Below are 7245 nucleotides of genomic sequence, written 5' to 3'. Positions count from 1 at the left end.
CACACGACTACCGGAAAAACTATAGCTTTGACTAGATGGACCTCTGTTGGCAAAGAAATGTCTCTGCTCTTCAATATGCTATCTAGGTTGGTCATAGCTTTTCCTCCAAGCAGTAAGAGTCTTTTAATTTCATGGCTGCAGTCACCATCTGCAGTGATTTTGGAGTCCAAAAAAAAATAAAGTCTGGCATTGTTTCCAGTGTTTCCCCACCTATTTCCCATGAAAAGATGGGACCAAATGCCATGATCTTTGTTTTCTGAATGTTGAGCTTTAAGCCAACCTTTTCACTCTCCTCTTTCACTTTCATCAAGAGGCCTTTTAGCTCCTCTTCACTTTCTGCCATAACGGTGGTGTCACCTACATATCTGAGTTTATTGATATTTCTCCCGACAGTCTTGATTCCAGCTTGTGCTTCTTCCGGCCCAGCGTTTCTCATGATGTACTCTGCATAGAAGTTAAATAAGCAGGGTGACAATATACAGCCTTGACGTACTCCTTTTCCTATTTGGAACCAGTCTATTGTTCCATGTCCAGTTCTAACTGTTGCTTCTTGACCTGCATACAGATTTTTCAGGAGGCACGTTAGATGGTCTGGTATTCCCATCTTTTTAAGAATTTTCCACAATTTTTTGTGATCCACACAGTCTTCATATCTGAGCTGGCAGATTCCAAGCCATTTTCACTAACATTGACTGATATAGAATACTTCAAATATCTGCTTGCCTTCTTCCTGAAAGTTCACACTTTCTCTGCCCTCATTGTGGTTATGTAACTCAGAAAGCTGGATCAGGGTAGCCCTGGATCCTTAGCATTATTTGTAGCAGAAGGATGTCCATTAAAACTACTGATGATGTCTCTGGTCCCCAAGACTTTCTTAAGCAGCCTCTGATTACTCTACCCAACATTGGTGCATTGTTTAAGTCAAGAGCAAAAAATAATGACTTCATTCTCCCTTATTCTATCTCTTAAAAGGGCTAGTGTTATTAAATATTCCACATAGTAACCTATAGTGATTTAACTTAGGTTTATTGACTGTAAATTACCTTATACCCTAGAAGAGAATGATGAATATTTGGTACTCATAATATATGTGAAAAGTTAACAGGTTAGAATAAAATTAATTTTGAATATTAACATGAAGAGGTACCAAAATGCAAGAATTACAAAATACATCCCTCAGTTAGCTCACTATTTTGTCCATATTTTATAGTCTGGATCATGATATTTTCAGTGAAAAATGAATAAATATTGAATAAATCCTCCTCATATAACAACTCACTAAGCTAATTTAAGCAGTAGTGGAACTAATCAAAAAGATGTTAAACCAAAGATATCTGTTTAGGTTTCTCACAATCCCATTCTGAAACTGATTACTTTATTCAGAAGATGATCCTAGAAAACTTGATTAAAATATGGCAGCATGGAACTGGAGGAGAAAAGCCAATATGGTATATTACTGAACTAGTAACCACTGCAGGTAACAGGGGCTAAGGTTTCAAACACATCTTAAAATTTCCCTCAAGATTGTGAGGAAATGTGTGTATTTATTTACCATTTCCATTCAGTTAAGATTATTTCTAGATCAGCGTTCAGTAAAAGGCCAGATAGTAAATACCAGGGGCTTTGCAAACCACGTGATCTCTGTCACACTATGCAACACTGCTGTTGTAATATAACAGAATCAAACAGATAAGTGGTTAACAAATGGCTATTGCTGCATTCCTTTATTTACTAAAACAAGTAGGGAGCTGCATTTGGCTTGAGAGTCATGGCTTGACAATTCCTTCCTCTTCTAGACCATCCATCACCCTGCACAGCATAGCAGAAGATGATCTTGCAATCAGAAAAAATCCTTAGACACAAAGATGCAGGAAGCCATGGGCTTCTGTGGAAATTTCCCTAGTGACTTCTTGGGAAATTCAAAGGATATATGTAGTAAAGATTAAGGAGATAATAAAATTTGAAGTCAGAAAAAGAAATTATTTAAAAGAAAATTAGCTACAGAAGTATGTTGCATTTTAAAAATCAGGATAAAGAGAGCATCTAAATATTGTTACTCTTTAGTCATTAAGTCATGTCTGACTTGCAACCTCATGAACTGTACCCGCCAGGCTTTACTGTCCATGGGATTTCACAGGCAATACTATGGAGTGGATTGTCATTTCCTTCTCCAGGGGATCTTCCCTACCCAAGGATCGAACCTATGTCTCTTAAGTCTCCTGCATTGGCAGATGGATTGTTTAATCACTGAGCCAGCAGGGAAGCCCAATCTAAATACTGGTTGTGCCAAAATGTTCATTCAGGATTTTCCATAAGATATTATGGATATACCCAAATGAACTTCTTGGCCAACCCAATACTATGTCAGAAGTCTCAAATTATTTTATTTTAAAGATAAATATCATTATGTTGTACACCTTAAACATGTTTTATGCCAATTATATTTCAAGAAAATTAAGTCCTAGATTATAAGGGAAAGACTTTAGATCTTTTTTATCCAGAATGATTAAGCTGTAAAATTTTTTCTTTTTGATATATATAATCATATGAACACTGTATAGGAAGAATATGTTTCTCAAAACAAAACAAAGCACAGCAGCTATTGCCTACTACTTTGTTCTTTATCTATACCATGTCTAATTAACATCATTGCATAAGAGCATCTCTTATGTCTGCAGTGACAATTGCAGATGCTCTTGTGTCTGCTGCTGCTACTAAGTCGCTTCTGTCGTGCCCGACTCTGTGTGACCCCATAGACGCAATGACAATGCAATTCTTCCTTGAAAATAATAAATTTGCCGTAAATGTGTGGGGTTTTAAAGACATTTAAAATCAGATAAAATAGGAATTAAAGATAGTGCAATGAAGCTTGAAATCCAACATCACCTTACCGAACCTCAAATATAAGTATGTGTGACCATTTTGAAATTTGTTAGTCCAAAAGTGCAATTCAAAAAACTAAATTATCACTTTAGAAAATGGCTAAATAAATTACAAATTATTTACTTTTTAAAACTTGGCATTCATTTTATAGGTATTTCACATTCATATTACATGTATTTCACAAAGTAACACTTAACAAACGAGGACTCACACATATATTCCAGGTCAAACAAATAAAGGAAAGCTGCAGAGATGTAATTTGGGAAATTTTTAAGACACATAAATAAGGTATTTTCATTTTGTGACTTTTCTAATTTGATTTTCAGTTAGGCTCTACCTGAAGAACTTTGACTTCTAACTATATCTTTATTGAACATAATTTTAAGATACATGAAAGATCAAAACAAAAATGTACATAAGGTAATAGCTTTTCTACTACAGCTTTAGAAGGCTGTATTAGAGTTCAGTCATAACCAACAATATTATTGCCTCATAAAATAGCCCAGTAGAGCTAGACTATTATCCCAATTGTGGCTCTATAAGACTTGATGAAAAATGTGTGCAATAACTATGAATGTAAACATGCAAGTGTATTGGATTTTTCTTTTCTTCCACATCAAGGGGTAGAAGTAGCGATACAAGAGAAAACGAATGAAAAAGTAAAGGAATCAGATGGATGAACCATAAAAACATAACCTAATAGCAAGTATTACAATGTTGCTGTGATATCTAAATAGAGGAAAATATTGGTGTTTATAATATACTTACAAATTATTGGTTCATAGAGCTCAGTAGGATGGAGGCACAACCAAGATGTTATGTAAGTCTAATGGGAAACTAGAATTATACCAAGTTTTGAAGACCTTATACCTTTAAGTCTCTAATTTATTTGCTAGTAGATAGACCAGCAGGAGAGAGATTGTGAAGGACATGGTGTGTGCATATAGACCTTATAAGATGAACTCACCTTAGAAAATAAAAATGGAAGAACAGATATCTATTTAGAATGCATATGCTATATTTTGGGGCTGAAAATATCACTTGGTTTTTGATTGCCTAGAGATTTAGTGTAGTGTTTATATATATATATATATGTTTGCTTGTTTTCCTAGGGAAAACTCATTCATTAAAAATAGGTCTATGCATCTATAATTTTTCACTTTATATATATTGACTTTGTAGCTGTTTTACTTCCTAAGATAGGTAACAATGGTAGACACAATTCTAAAGTGACCCCAGTCACTTTAAAATCACTGAGGCTCTGCTCTCCCTTTGAGTGTGAGTACAACCATTGAATTAGATGTGATATCACTTTAGGATTAATTTACTAGTCAGCTGACTTTCAGTTTAAAAAAATGGTATGTGGGGGGAGATATCTCAAGTATGCATAACCTAGACAGGTGAATCCTTAAAAGAAGATGAAGCATCAGAGAAATTATCCTTTTGGCCTGAATGGAGAAATAAACTGGCACGTTGTGAGTAGGCCGAGAGATAGGGGCACCTAGAAATTGAGACTGACCTCAGCTGACAGTCAGCCAGAAAAAACAGGGACTTCAGAAACTACAGTCTCAAAGCACTGAATTCTGCTACACAATATGAAGGCAAGCACTTTCTAAATATTTTTGGTAATTTTATTTTTTTTACAAATAAATATTTACTCAAGATTTCTAGTGTTTAAAACTGCAGGGTAATAAGCAAATGTTAATAGCACTATTTTTCCTTACACAGTTATAAGTGATGGAGAGATTTTAATATTTTACTAATTTTTGAGGACTATAGAACAGTTGTACTTATCCATTGATTATTAAGTCACTCTGCACTGTTTCATTGCTTGTTAGCTATTTGATTATGATGTGAAGTCAGGGTGTGTGTATCTGTGTGTTAAAGAAAGGGATTATCTTTTCTGAATTGTATTGAGTCTCTTGAAACTGGAAGCTTAAAATTTTCATTAAATTTGGAAAAATAATATCATTTCTTCAAATACATTTATCTGCAAGGATAACTTTGTCTTCTCATTCTGGTACTCAAGTTGCTCATATCTCATACTGCTTGCTCCTATCTTATAAATCACTGAGGCTCTGCTCATTTTTTTTTTTTAGCTTATTTTTTATACTTCAATTTGAACAACTTTTATTGTACTGTGTTTAAAACTCACTGGAGTAGTGGAAATTTGGAGATTCTAATACATTGTTGTACTATTCAGTGAAAATTTTGTTTCTTATATTCCTTTTTACATTTCTGGAATTTCCATCTGGTTCTTTCTTGTTGATGGTTCTAATAGTAAATCTGAAATTTCCTCTTTACTCTTCTGTTTTCTTTTTAAATACGTCAAGATATGTCTAATAGCTTTTTAAAATTTGTTTGTTTATAAATGAAACAACGGTGATAAAAGGTGCAATGATAAAAGGTACAATTCACAAAGAAGATGATAGTCAAAGTAAAGTCGCTCAGTCTTGTCCGACTCTTTGCGACCCCATGAACTTGTAACCTACCAGGCTTCCACTCCATGGAATTTTCCAGGCAAGAGTACTGGAGTGGGTTGTCATTTTCTTCTCCAGGGGATTTTCCCCACCCAGGGATCTAACCCGGGTCTCCTGCTTTTCAGGCAGACACTTTACCGCCTGAGCCACCAGGGAAGCCCATAAAGAAAATAGACAAGTGTATTTAAAATTTTGCATATCATATGTTGTTATTAGATATCCAAAGGATAAAACATTACTAAAAAATATGAACTTTGCTGAATTTCAAAACGTATAATTGTTTAGCTTTTTAAATGAATGTTTTGCTATGTCCATCATTTTTGTTGTTTGTAATCTATTGGTATGGCTTATTTCCATTCCTGATAAGGGATGACATTTTTTTTTCTGTTTCTCTACTACTCGCTTATATTAAAATGTTCATACCTAGTGTGTGCTGGACATTTTGAACACTACATTGTTCAGAGTCTGGACTTTGCTTAATTAAGATAGCAAATCATTTTGTTTGAATTGGCAGTTGCTTTACTGGAGGACCACTTCATCTTTCTGAGACCTATCCTTGAGCTTTGTTAAGGTGGATCTAGAGTAGTCTCTACTTTGGGGTTATGTAGACTAACCCAAATATATGGACTCTCTGGGTTGTCTCATGAATGCCTGGAGTTCTCTACGAGGTTTCTCCAGTCTGACATGTCAGAACTCCTATTTTTCTACTCCTACGTAAAGTTCAATATTTGTTCAGCTCACAGAAATCTGGTAGTTATATTTTCCCAGTTGTTATACTTCATCAGGACTTAAGGGCTTGCCTGGTGGCTCAGACAGTAAAGAATCTGCCTGCAATGCAGGAGACCTAGGTTTGATCCCTGGGTTAGGAAGATCCCCTGGAGAAGGGAATGGTTACCCAGTCCAATATTTTTGCCTGGAGAATTCCATGAACAGATGAGGCTGGTGGGGTATGAATCTCAGCCTTTGAATGTACAGCTTAGTTTTTGGCTACAAACACCATGAAGACTCTGGAGTTCCTTCTCTGCATTGTTCTTGCCACTAAAGATCCCTGTGTCCACTGCCTCAGTGACCCTGAATCCAGTCTATCTCCTCAGCTTGATGAGTCTTCTATGTACTGTTTTGCCTTCATTTCCTATACTACAGTCAAGAAAATGCTTCCAGGCTGGTACTGATACAAGCCTAAAACTTAACTCTCATAATCTCATCTCTCAATGGTCACACTCTTTATGTACAACATACAAAGAGTTATTTCATACAACTTATATATACACTTAAAATGTGTTTTTAATAGAAAGGCTAGTCCAGCACAAGTCATTTCATCATAACCAAAGATGACAGTTCTTATTTTGAAATCTATACTGTCCTAATAGCCATATGAAATATTTCAACCTATCCCACCCCCACCCTATTCCTTTGAAATACTAACCAGCTCTGCCACAATCTTCCCTATCTATAGACCAGATTTTTAATTCACAATCTGTTTAGATCAAAACTGACTAAAGAAAGTGAAGTTTTTGTTGCTTTTCTGAGAAATGCTTCTCAAACTTGTTTGGTGGCAACTGGGAATTATATTTACATTTGTTTCAGAATTTAAATTTTGCTATGTATCTTTTAGAAATATTTTCTTTATGAACACTTTGACTTTTAAATCACTTTGAATATATGCATACACAAACACACAAGGCATATACATACTTCATAATCTACAGCACAAGTCCCCAACCTCCAGGATCTAATGATTGATGATCTAGAACTGATATAATAATAAAGTGCACAATAAATTTAATATGTTTGAATCATCTCAAAATCATCCCCCCTCAACTCAGTCCCTGGAAAAATTGTCCTCCATGTAAATAGTCTCTAGTGCCAAAAAGGTTGGGAA

The 7245-nt window shown here is 35.1% G+C and overlaps 1 non-coding gene across 1 annotated transcript; it reads right to left on the bottom strand.

The window, feature by feature from the left end:
- Positions 1-5447: 5447 nt before the first annotated feature.
- Positions 5448-5519, bottom strand: TRNAF-GAA (transfer RNA phenylalanine (anticodon GAA)). Its single transcript has one exon. It is a non-coding gene; the product is annotated as a tRNA-Phe (tRNA).
- Between the last annotated feature and the right edge of the window lie 1726 nt (positions 5520-7245).

The sequence above is a fragment of the Budorcas taxicolor genome, chromosome 1 (assembly GCF_023091745.1).
Source record: "Budorcas taxicolor isolate Tak-1 chromosome 1, Takin1.1, whole genome shotgun sequence".
Taxonomy (NCBI): domain Eukaryota; kingdom Metazoa; phylum Chordata; class Mammalia; order Artiodactyla; family Bovidae; genus Budorcas; species Budorcas taxicolor.
Note: the sequence above shows the minus strand (reverse complement) of the source record. Positions and strands in the feature narration are given on the sequence as shown.